Below are 11,742 nucleotides of genomic sequence, written 5' to 3' on the forward strand. Positions count from 1 at the left end.
TCGGACTAGATGATCTGCTCAGGTTCCTTCCGACCCTAGAAACTATGAAACTATGAAACAAGGTATAATTCTTTATCAAGGCAGTAACAGCAAAAAAAAACGCTGGCCCACACCAGCCCCAGTCCCTGCCTTGCCAGGCCTCTGGGAGCAAGGAGGCACATGGCGCCAGGGCTGAGAAGCGGAGCAGTTCCCCAGCCCCCACCCCCAGCCCCCAGAGCAGTTTCCTGGTCCTGGCCCCAGCCCCTGCATCACCATCAGAACTGGAGCAGTTTCCTGGTCCCAGTCCTGGCCCCAGCCTCCACATCGCTGCCAGTCTTGGTCCTGGCCCCAGCCCCCACAACACTGCCGGGACTGGGGTAGTTTCCTGGTCCTGGTCCTAGTCCCAGCACCCGCATCGCCACCGGGACCAAAGCAGTTTCCTGGTCCCAGTCCTGGCCCCAGCCCCCACATTGCCGCTGGTTTCAGTCCGGGCCCCAGCGTCACTGCCGGGACTGGAGCAGTTTCCCAGTCCCAGCCCCAGCCACCACCTTGCCTCACCTCACCTCTGGGAGCAAGGAGGCATGTGGCGTTGGGGCTGGGGAGAGAAGCAGTTTTCCGACAGAGCCCGCACCAGCCCCAGTCCCCACCTCGCCATGCCTCTGGGAGCGAGGAGGCACATGGCGCCAGGGCTGGGAAGTGGAGCAGTTTCCCAGCCCCCAGCCCCGCCCCCTTCCCTGTCCCAGCCTCACCTTGCCTTGCCTCCAGCCGCCTGCCTGAGCTTCCGGGTAAGTTTTCCCACGCCGCCATTGGTACCTCTGCCGCACTCAGCTTGTTGCCTCTTGAAGCTGCAAGCCAGCTCCTCATCAGGTGGGTGTGCAGTATTAATGAGCTCGTGCGCAGCATGGTTTTAAAGCATTTGCAGCCGTGCACGTGTGCAGCTTAGAGGGAACCTTGATGAAAAGACGTCAAGGAGCATTACAGTAAAGCACAGTGCGGACAAACTACACATGTTCTCTCCCCCAACAGATGTAATGTAGCTGTGATCTAATGTAGCTGTCGTACTGTAGCTGTCTTAATGTGACTGAGCATGCGCTAACAAGCTCTTGCTTTCTTTCAGAGCAATTTTTCCAAAATCTGTCCCAACAATCAGGAAAACATATTTTTTAAGGCCTCTGCACCCATTAAGCACCAAAATAAGTAATGGCATATTTCAAAAGAGCTCATTGTATGGAGCATTGAACTTTGTTTATTTATATTTTTTTAAATCCTTAAATTAGAACTGAAAATATGACTCTGACCATACATGTTGAACACTTGAAAATTTAGCTTTGAGGCCTCCATTTAAAAAAAAAATTGCCTAGTTATATTCCCAGGTAGGCATATTATAATTGATTTACACTGGGCACATCTACACAGGCACCTGACTATGCAGTTGTTACTGTGCAGTCACTTAGAAATGACTGTGAAGTAACCAGCAGTACTGCACAGTCCTGGTGTGACATGGGTCATTTCAGACCCTATGGCACCTTTAAATTTATATTATGATTGTATGTTTGTTATGTTGTTTTTGGGAGCATGGCTTTCAGCCAGAATCCTTAATAAATTGAAATTGAAATTGAATTGATTCTACTGCACAGTAGCAATGAGCTACTACACAGTTGCTCCTGCACAATAATGGCAGCACCACAGTTTGTGCCCACTGACGCTATGTCGCCATAGCAACAAGCTACATCACGGTAGTGTCGGTGGGCACGAACCATGATGCTGCAGCTACTGCGCAGTAGCAACGAGCTACTGCGCAGTGGCTCATTGATACTGCACAGTAGAGTCGGAAGCAACCTGTGCAGCACTGGAACTGCACAATACCAGTGGTTACTGCGCAGTCAGGCACACGTGTGGAGGTGCCCAGTGTAAATCAATTATAATGCTTACAGATTTCATAGGCATTAGGGCTGGAAGGGATCCCACGAGATCATTGGGTCCAGCCCCCTGCCCAAAGGGGAGGAGGTCAGCTGGGGTCAGCAAGGTAAGCATCCAAACGTTTCTTGAACATGTCCAGAGTAGGTGTTTGCACCACCTCTGGGGGGAATCTATTCCAGACTCCAGAGACTCAATGGTAAAAAAGTTTTTCCTTATATCCAGTCTAAAATGGTCTTCCAGAAGTTTGTGACTCTTAGACCTTGACTTTAGGGGTGTGCGAAGTGGGTCCTATTCAATTTTAATTTGGATTTGGCCTGAATCAGGGACAATGATTCGATCTGTTGACTCAGATCATTGTCCATGATTCGATTCAGCGAATCTGAATCTGAAGATTCAATGCTGATTCAGTGAATCAGCAATCTGGACATAGACATAGTTTTAAACATTTTTTTCTACATAACTCGAAGCACCAACGCAGCCTGTGAACACTGATGCTGGGGCGGATGGAGTGTCCCACAGGAGTGCGGGGGGACCCTCCACATGCTTGGTGGCAAACTTGGAAGTGGACCAGAAGTACTTCTGGTCCACTTCTGGGTCCACCAGGGAGTACACCAGGGGCCCCACCTGTGCTCTCCCAACTCAGCGATCAGCCATGGGGGAACCCCAGGTGCCCCTCCAGACCCAAGAGGCACCAGTCAACAAGCCGGGAGGGTGCGGGGGCCCCCCACACACTCCCTGGCAGACCCAGAAGTGGACCGGAAATGTTTCTGGTCCACTTACAGGTCTGCTGCCTAGCACCCTGGGGAGCCCCCCACACTCCTGTGGGATGCTCAATGCACCCCAGCATCACAACATTTATGAGCCTCCTGCTACCTAGGGGTATGTAGAAAAAAACATTTAAAACCATGTCTATGTCCAAATTGTCAAATCTTTCTGAATCTTTTCAAATCGATTCGGAGGATTCTGATTCAATTCAAAGAGATTAAAGGGTCTCCTGCTTCAATTTGGATTCAGAGATTTGGCCACCAAATTGGGCCAAATCTCCACCGAATAGAATCAGGCCTACTTGTCTTCCCTCAGGGTGCCCTGATGAACAGACATTCTCCCAGATCCTGGTTCACACCCCTTATATACTTACAGGCTGCCAACAAGTCTCCCCTGAGCCTTGTCTTCTCCAGCCTGAAGAGTCCCATGCCTCTCAGCCTCTCCTCATATGCCCTGCTCTCTTGACCTCTAATCATGTGTGTAACTCTCCTCTGGACTCTCTCAAGATTCTTTATGTCCTTTTTAAAGCGTGGAGGCTAGAATTGGTTGCAGTACTCCAGCTGTGGCTTCACCAAGGCCAAGTAAAGTAGAAGAATGACTTCTTGGGTTTGCTTGAGATACATCAGTAGATGCAAGCCAGAGTTTTATTTTCTTTGCCAGCTGCGGCATCACGTTGGTGGCTTATGTTCATCTTGTGGTAACTCATGATCCACAAGTCTCTTTCTGTCATGGTACCAGTGAGTGAAGCACTGCCAAGCCTATAAGTATGTGGATTCTTTCTCCCACGGTGGAGCACCTTGCATTTCTCTATGTTGAATGTCATCAGGTTTTGATGCACCCACCTTGCAAGCCTGTCCAGGTTCGCCCCTTATTCCCAGTCTACTCTCTAGCCTGACTCTTAGGAAAGAGAGAACACTGTTCTTTTAAATTGTGGGCTCAGTGAACCAATGAATCCATATGATGTTAGAATCATTGCACAATCCAGGGTGAAGATACTGCCTGACACAGCAAACAGCACTTCTTAGGCAGGTCACTAGATGCAAGAATCCTAACTAAGAAGCAACAGGGTCACGCTGATCATTATGTAATCAGAAAGCACTGTGTACTCTAGGTCCCAGTGTTTGTCAAGCTCTATACTAGTTCTGCTAATGTAGTGTTGTTTGGAAAGGGCCTGCTCCTGCAGTGGAAAAAGCCAAAGTAAATCCATTTACTTCAGTGAAGCAATGGCATTTTACACCAGTTGAGTGTTTGGCTCAAAATGTACAAGACTGTATTTGGATGGTAAATTTATTTTTCTTAAATCTCTGCAGCTGTGCCCCTCACCAGTATGAGAAAGAGTTGGGCAGAAAATCAAAAAAAAATCTGTCCTCACTATATTGCTTTGTTATATTTGCTTTGTTAGTTCAAGGATTAGCTAAAGAGGCTGGATCATTCTTAAAATCATAATTATAAAAGTATTTCTTTTATGCATTTGCCACTAAAATGTTTATGGTACATAAAATGTAATCTGCTTTTAGTTAATGAACATCAAGTCAAAATAAATATTACTTTTTGCAAGTTTTGCAGCCTAGATTTTTTTTAATTCTTTGTTTCTGCCTTCCCCCAGAATTAACCATTCCAGCATGATCTGTCTTATAACTAGGTATTTCTCTGCAAATAGCACCCACATGTTCCCATTATGTCTATATCCTCCATATATGCCTAGCCAATTCCACCCATGCCAAGGCAAACAAGCCAGCCAGGTCAGTCTCCTTGAAAATACACACTCTCAGCAATTGACCCCTCTTGAACATGAACAAACCACCAAACCCCTATCAGGTTTCCCTTCACCAGGAAAATCATCCAACCAATCTATACATCCAGATCAAACCATCAAGGAACAGTATCAGATGAGTAATGCATTTTTCTCTTTCTGGCACTCGGAAGTTTCATTCATATTAGAGCAGTAATATATGTATTCATCTCTGTCCTACCTTACAAGCTATCAGTATGGCAACACTACATAAAATATTTCAGGAAGTTGATCCTAAATTGGAAGGTAAGCCTCTTTTTTTGGCCATAAGTCTTAAATATCTTTCGGTAGTATCTGACCCCTCTAAAAAAGAATACACCCAAAAGAGACATGCAAAGTTCTCAGGGTGGCTTCTATTCTGCCAAACATTTTGAACGGCCCATTTTTCATAAATTATACTACCCTCACCAGTCACATTCATCTTCATCAATCAGCAGCTGTCTCAGCAGAGAAGTCCTTAATCCAAGGTAACTGGCTCCTTGCAGAAAGCTGAAAAGAACTAAGTATTTGTCACTGTTGGCATTACAAACAGAGGAGTTGTAATAATGTATTCATTGGTACAAAAGTTAAAGAAGAAACTGTTTATTAAAATAACACCAAAGCATCAATCCAGCATTGTTCTTGAGGTACCATACATTCCCTAGCCTTAAGATTATGAAGCAAAATGATTCTTATCTCCACAGAATTGTCAACAATACTTACTCATTCAAACAAAACTTTTTTTTTTCAACTTGGGCTTCAGAATTTTTGCTAAAATAGGAACTAGCAGAAGCATCAACACTTAGAAAAAATAGTTAATTCAGCCAAGACAACATCACAGACTAAAGAACAAGAACGCAGGCTAACCTACAGAATGGAGGACCATGTCCTGGAAAGCAGTGACTCTGGAAAAGATTTAGAGATCTCGGTGAACAAACTAGTCTGCTTAAGCTCCAAACAAACAGTGTCAAATGGGACCTTTGTGATCCTTGGATATATAGGCAGGAGAGTAGGAATAGGGAATTGGCTCACTCCTGTATATGACATTGATGAGACTAATACTGGATTATTGTATCCTGTTCTGGTGTTAAGATTTTTTTTAACTATGCTGGAAAATATGACACTCGTGCAAGAAAGAGCTACAGAAATTATCTGATGGTTAGGCTGAATGTCTCAGAATAAGAGGCTTGAAGAGTACAACCTGTTCAGTTTAGCAAAAAAGACTACTGAGAGATTACTTTATTACAGTGCACTGGTATTTTAGCTGGGAAAGCATATCAGAAAGTAATGGGCTCAGCAAGCCTGACAGTAAAGGCATGGGAAAAAAGCGGATTACAAACTGATGCCAGGTAAAATTAAACTGGAAGTTGGGCATACATTTTTTAACAGTGAGTGTACCTGACAAATTGCCAAGGAGACAGGTAGATTCTCCATTTCTTTGATGTCTTGAAATCAAGACTGCATGCCCATCTTCAAAATAGGCTTTAGTCAAACACAGTTTTATAGGGCTAAATACAAGAGGGATAAGTGGGTAAAATTACTGAGCTGTGTTTCACAGGAAGTCAGATGAAGTAATCTACTGTACCTCTGGGCCTTAGCAGTAGAATCAGTGTAGCTACTGTGCACCATTAGAATGTAACTTCGGTTTTAGCTTGCTTTTCTGGAAGCAGGGATTCTGCAGGAGCATGGAGTTTCTTTGTTTTCCCTTAATCCAAGGTTTGGGGAATTTGGTTTAATTTATTATGATTAGTGAGTGGTCTGTAGTGAGTGGGCACGTCTACACATGCCCCCAACTGCAGAGTTGTTACTTTACCAAGTACTAAATGACTGCACAGTAACCACCGATACAGCTCAGTCCCAGCAGCACATGGGTTGTTCCTGACCTTACTACACAGTAGCGTCGGCATCACGGTTCATGCCCGCCGACGCTACGTCACTGTAGCAACAAGCTACATCACTACAATGACATAGCATCTCATGTACACGCGTCCAGTGTGAACCACATTTGCTCTCAACCCACTGCACTGTGATTTTTTTCCCCTGACTTGGACATTATTATTGACTGCTTCCAGATGTGGGAGGACAGAAAAACAGCGCTTTACTTTAAATTCAGTGCGGGACAGCATTGACCCGAGTATGTGCCCAGAAGAGGCAGTGCAGCTGGCTTTCTTAGCATCTGTAAAGATTGGACAGTTTAGTGGGGATTTATTGATGCTTTTATCTAATAGTTGATTGAATCAACTTTAGTTAAAAGCATCAAAAAGCCCCACTGAAGAACCCCATCCATACAGACGCTGTGGACCCAGGTTGAAGTAACGGACTACTGCTTCTGGTAGCGTGCATCCTTTCTTTTCCATGTCTGCTTATAGGCATCTGAAGTGAGACCTAGGTGGAATAGAGAGACTGTTAGGTGCCTTAGGTAGAATGCAGGTGCCTAAATCTAAACTGATTCTGCAGAATCATGTTCGTTTCTGCTCCTTTCTCTCTCAGGCCTAGCACTTGTACAAATATCTCATGAAGAGGTGTATAGTTTCAGCCTGTGGGGGTGAATGCACCTACCCCAGAATAGTCCATAGTCTGATAATTAATAAATTATTCTGGGAGGTAAGGGAGGTACACTTGAATTTTTTCAGGCAGACATGAGAACTGAACTTATGCTTTCCACACCCTCAGTGAGTCATCTGGCCACTGTATAAAAGAGGGATAGTATTGCCACTTCCCTCTCATCCTGCTCTTCTCCCTTTGTGAAAGAAAGGAAAGTAAGCAGCTATCATCAGGAAGGAATTCAGGGTTGCCAATCCTGAGTGGAGAGAAGACCCAAGTAGTGCTTGATAAAGTACATAACCCTGGAGAGCAGCACAGTCTGTTACAGCCTTGTCCTCAGCACTACGCTATTGACTAGTCTGTGTAGCTCCTTGATCAGATTTTTCAGATCCCATTCTGAGGTGCCTAACTCCCTCCTCCAGATATTGAATAAGGAGCTCAGGTCTGTAACTGAGGTCTCTAGACTCCACTTTGCCAGGTGCCTAGAAGTAGCGGTTGCAGCCTCAGCATTGGGGCACTTAAATCATTATAAGGCAATCAGAGAGAGAGAAAGTATTATTTATTTCCTTCTTTCACCTGGGGAATGTTAGTCTCAGATCAGGAGTATGTTTGTGCTGCCTACTTGTTCACTGTAGAGATACCGAATTAAGCTCTAAATAAACTAGCAGAAAATACCAAAAGCAAACTAGCCACAGTAGCCCAGAAATAAATGCAGTGTGGAGCAAGGTAAATTAGTTTTGACTGCTATGTTGTGCTACCAGAATGTCTTCATTTTCAGAGTTGCTATGTACCCATGGCTCCTGTTAACTTGAACTAACCATGAACAGAGCGAGTAAACTAACAAAGACAAAAACTGGGCTGTTGTGCTATGTAACAAATTATCTTCTGTAGATCTGACACACACTTTCAAAATGGTGATTATTCCCCCTCTTCCACTGTTTATAGTCAAACTGCCAGTTACTGCCCCCATCAAGCAAGTGGAAAGATGCCTCAGGTAGGAGAACATCATGTTTGACTTCCAGAATTTTTTTCTGGAGGGGAAAAAGCAATTCCAAACCTGAATTCTCAACCCTACCTTTTTGTCCTTTCATGATGTGGGGAGGGAAACAAACTGAAACCAGTGGATGAATACAATGTTTCTCAGTGGCTGCTCAGACCATGGCTGCTTTTGAAAGATGATTTTCATTTTATGTTACCTTGTTTTTATTTACCTGACATTTTGTACTTTATTCCCTTCTATCATCCCATTTTAGATCTTTAAATGCCTTATGCATGTATTTAAATTTTAATTCAGGATTTATCTCTTTTACTTAATCAATGAGACTTAAAGGTAACACATTCATATACGCTCTTCCAGGTTTTGGCTGTCTTGTCAGTGAAAATTCTCAAGGATGCATTTTCTTCTGGACGCATGGGACAGTATTCCAATAACACTGATGATCCATGTTCATTAGGGGTGTGCGAAGCGGGCCCTATTTGATTTGGATTTTGATTTGGCCCAAATTGGGGACAGTGATTCAATTCAATGATTTGGATCGCTGTCCACGATTCAATTTGGCTGAATCCAAATCTGAAGATTCGATGCCGATTCAGAAAAATCAGTGCTTTGGACACAGACATAGCTTTAAATGTTTTTTCTACGTATCTCAAGGTACCAGTGTGGCTTGTGAATGCTTCGATGCTGGGGCAGACGGAGCATCCCTCAGGAGCACTGGGGGCCCCCTGTGTACTCAGCGGCAAACCCAGAACCCAGAAGTACTTCGGGTGCACTTCTGGGTCTGCTGAGGAGCACGTGGGGTGTCTCCCACATCTCCCCAGCTCAGCAATTGGCCATGGGGGGACCCCAGGTGCACCTCCAGACCCAGAAGGCACCAGCCGCCGAGCTAGGGGTGTGCAGGGTAGTCCCCCTGCATCCTCCCCAGTGGACCTGGATGTGCACCGGAAGGGCTTCTGGTCCACTTCTGTGTCTGCTGCTGAGCACACTGGGGAGCCCCTTCCACTCCCGTGGGACACTCCATGCACCCCAGCATCACAGCATTCATGAGCTGCCTGCTACCTAGAGGTATATAGAAAAAACATTTAAAGCTGTCTCTCTGTCCAAATTGCCGAATCTTTCTGAACTTCTTTGAATTGATTCAGAGGGTTCTAATTTGAATCGGAGAGATTAAAGTGTCGTCCGATTCAATTTGGATTCAGAGATCCAGCCACCGAATCGGGCCGAATCTCCGCTGAATCAGATCAGGGACTGAAGCTTCACGCTGCCCTGATGTTCATCACTAATCCACGTATACCTATATTGACAAGATAATAGATTCCTTAGTTTGTTCAGTAGGCCCTGTAGGCTACTTTTGGATTAACAATGTATGATGGTATATTATTCAGAAGTAGGATAAGAGCCGTTGTTATTCCATCACATTGAAAGATGGTCTGCTTCAGAATTAATCCATTACTGGTACGTTCTCCATGTCTTTTAGCTCTGAGACTGACTTGTGGTGCTGATGGAAAACATCATGAAAAAAATTCTAGCTCAGGAAAAAGTGTCCCCCTTGATGTGCCCCTATCCAACAGCGCACACCTGTCTTCTCAGTGCTTCAAGAGGACAGAGAAGCACCAAAGCAGAAGAGTCACCAGCTACCCAGAGGGGGCACAAGAATGGTTGAAGTAGGAGGGTGCCATTGATTGGTGTTGCGATTCACACCTCCACCTCAGTGAAGCATATTCCACAGTTTGGCAAGCAGCAACTGCTATGTAAGGATCTTCTCTATTGAATCCTTACATCACAGTAAAGGATGCCAGAACTGGTTTCACTGTGTGCCTTGAAGAGGGGACTGAAAATTAATCGCTTTGCTCTTTAAAAAGTACCATGAAATATTTAACACCTGCCTGAAGATTTAGTTGAGAAAAACCTAAAGAACCTCACTCTAGCACCAAATGTTAGTGCCTTTGCCACTGCACTGTTCCCATCCTATTTCTAGTGGAAGAGTCTTTATCCATTGTTATGTTCTGTTGTTTGCATTAGCAGGAATGACGGGATGACTATTCCCAGTAGCCCTCAAGCATGCTGGGCTGCTCTTCACAGATTGCCTCTTAAATCCGAAGTGCAGTTACATTTGCCTGGCCAAATAGCACAGGGGCAGGTAAACTGACGCTGTCACTCACCAGGACAAAGGGCTTCATAAAGGCGTCAAGCACCTTATCATTTAGAAAGCAGCCCCAAAGAAGTAGCATCATGAACTTAAGGGCACTGCCTCCAGGGAATTCAGCTTAGAACTTAAAAGGGGAAGAATAAAGATTAGTCCCTCTGCTCATTGGCTTTATCCATAATCGTATGCTAACTATAGATCATGTTATACATATCTTCTTATGCTTATCTGCAGCTGAAGGATTTTTGTGTTTCTGTAAGTTATAGGGCTATGTGAAACAGCATCATTCTACTTTGACGTCCATTTCAACGTTTTGACAGAACAGTGTTTTGTTTCATTTAGATAGCACTGGTCCGTTTCCTTTCATCAAAAATCTTTCGCTGTTTCAATGCTGTTTTGACGTTTCACTCATAGCCAGCACCAGGAAGATCGGTGCTGTCACTGGCCCCAGCCAGCAGCACCAGCCTCCTGTCATCTGGCAAGCAGATCAGGGGTTGCACCCCCAGGAGCAGTCCAGCACAGCCCCTGCAACCCTGACCTCAGGTGGGCAAGCTTCCCAGCACAGGCTGCACCCAGCCAGCAGCACCAGCATCCTGTGATCCACCAGGCAGATCAGGGGCCCACCTGCACCACCAGGAGAGCTGTGGGGCTGTGCTGAACTGCTCCTTGGTGTGCGGGCCCCGATCTGCCTCCCAGATCACAGGAGCTTGGTGCTGCCACCTGGGGCCAGCGGCAGGCAGGCCTGGGGCAAACCAGCTCATGCAGAGACCTGCCCCCGCCCCGATCCTGGAGCAGGGGTGGATCCCCGCAAGAGCTGATTTTCCCTGGGCCCCACACCACAGCCGATCCAAGGAAGCAGAGAGGTGGGGAGAGCCAGGGCCGCGCTCCCCGCGGAGCTAAGCCATGTGGGGCTGCGGAGCCACTCAGAGCACAAACCTGGCTCTCCCCTGCCTCCCACCACCGGGCTGCTTCAAAAATTTGAAACATTTTGACTGGCCTCATTTCGTTTCAAGGCTGTTTTTATTTGTAGCCCTGCATTTTGTTTTGATTTTGTTGTTTCAAGCTTGAAATGAGTCAAAACAACCCTGAAACAAAACAGCCAGCAAAGCTTCGCACAGCCCTAGTAAGTTACACTGAATAGGTTTTCATTTCACTGAAGTCACGTCATTTTGACAAATAAAGAATCCCCATGTGATTGATAAGGTGTTGTTTCTCCTCCTTTCTTTGGCTCAGGTCTTGTTCACAGTGTAAACGTGGTACTACTGAAGGTTGCTAACTATAGGGTAGAGGCTGTATAGGGAAGACAGGACAAGGACTATTTATCTTGGAGGGCTGCTCAAAGGTGGGCAGAAGGGTGGCAAAGATCCCACAGGGTGGTAAAAGCAAAAGTATATTTTACAATAGATTTTAAAAAAAAAGTAAAAGGTCATTGAAATCCCATCTTACTGTCTGTTTTGCTATGGGGTTGAATCCTTTGTGGGCCAGAATGGTTGTATAGCTATCCATTTAATCCATTCTGCATATGCCAGCCAAAGATTTTATTCCTTCTCAGAGATGGACAGAGGGGGCAAAGAGAGTGGGGATTAAGTGAGGAGCCTGTGGCAAGACAAAGACCAGCTC

The 11,742-nt window shown here is 45.4% G+C and overlaps 1 long non-coding RNA gene across 1 annotated transcript in view; it reads right to left on the reverse strand.

The window, feature by feature from the left end:
• Positions 1 to 1,506: 1,506 nt before the first annotated feature.
• Positions 1,507 to 11,742, reverse strand: part of LOC109295866 — a 24,476-nt gene continuing 14,240 nt past the window's right edge. The window contains exons 2-3 of the long non-coding RNA XR_002096851.1: positions 7,602 to 7,608; positions 1,507 to 1,605 (exon numbers count right to left, since the gene is read on the reverse strand). This is a non-coding gene — a long non-coding RNA (uncharacterized LOC109295866). The remainder of the gene's footprint in view (positions 1,606 to 7,601; positions 7,609 to 11,742) is intronic.

This window comes from Gavialis gangeticus, unplaced genomic scaffold (assembly GCF_001723915.1).
Source record: "Gavialis gangeticus isolate Ggan-Ray unplaced genomic scaffold, GavGan_comp1, whole genome shotgun sequence".
NCBI classification, from domain to species: Eukaryota; Metazoa; Chordata; order Crocodylia; family Gavialidae; genus Gavialis; species Gavialis gangeticus.